A 1,297-nucleotide genomic window follows, 5' to 3' on the forward strand; every position below is an offset into this window, starting at 1 on the left:
TTGAAGACTACGTGTTAGATAAAGATGTATGGAAAGACGAAATGGCTTCAGAATCCACACAAATTTGATTCAAGGCGTATTCCATAGCATTTAAGTTTATTTGAAAAGAGCAATCCCTAGAGTTTCTTGTTCGTTCTTCTCAGGGAGGTCTTGCGTAGTGAACGAGCAGTAGCTTAAATGTGACGGTTTCAAGTGTAAATTTATTTTATCTTTGACTTTGACTTTGACTTTTATAACACAAAAAGCAAAACAATTATATTTTGCGATTGTACATTTAATAGAATAAAAAAAATTCGTATCAACATAATGTACGACACTTCAACTATTCGTAAAACGAAATATCGTGTTATATTATTTAATACATTATACTGGTGCATTATAATTTGTTCATTATGTCACTTAATCATTATATTTAATGTTTGTTATACTGAAGGTTCATTATACACATTAACATTATGCCTTTTGTTGTCATACCTTTTGTTGATTATATATTGTGAGTGATTATATCCTTAGAAATTGTATCAAATGTTATTATACCAAGTGAAAATGAAGTATTTGTTGTTATATCTTCCATTACACACCCGGCTGCGTTCTTGTACTGAGATTATGAGTATAACTCGTCCAAGGGCTGAATTAATATTGAAAAATAACTCGACATCGAATATTTCTTTCACCTTGTGATGACACTTGCATATCGATAAAGGTTCACAACCCTTGGAAAACCTGTAAAAACTACTACTACGGAAAATGGTGTAAGCCTTAGCCTTAGAAGTGTGCTCCGCCCGTATTTATCAGTGAAACGTACAATGGTTTGATGATGATTTCATTATCAAATGACATATAATTTAATTAATTATAAATATCTGTTATCAACCCTATTTGAGCCTATAATTTTAATCCAGCTCGTAAATCACGTATACTGTGTTTACATTTATTATCACAATCCTCGCCGTAATCAATATATATAAAAATTAATCATTGTTTGTATGTTTGTCCCATATGGAATGCATTTATTATTGACCCGATTGCGATAAAACATTAAGCGTGAAACACACTGAGATTGGGTCCGGGTCGGGCGCGTGTCGGGTCAGGATCACCGTGGGGCTATTTCCATGTATATGAGTTGTCCAGTGGCGAGGCGTCCATATAATTCGATTTTCAACGGCTTACGTAAAATGTTCAACATATTATTAAATATTACATTTTGTGATACATTTTATGTGTACAATAAGTTAACCAGTGAAATGAAGTATTCTAGTACCTTGTGTGCTAATAAATTGTGTTTAAGTGTCGTCAA

The sequence above is a fragment of the Hyposmocoma kahamanoa genome, unplaced genomic scaffold (genome assembly GCF_003589595.1).
Source record: "Hyposmocoma kahamanoa isolate Upper Pololo Valley unplaced genomic scaffold, ASM358959v1 204, whole genome shotgun sequence".
Taxonomy (NCBI): Eukaryota; Metazoa; Arthropoda; class Insecta; order Lepidoptera; family Cosmopterigidae; genus Hyposmocoma; species Hyposmocoma kahamanoa.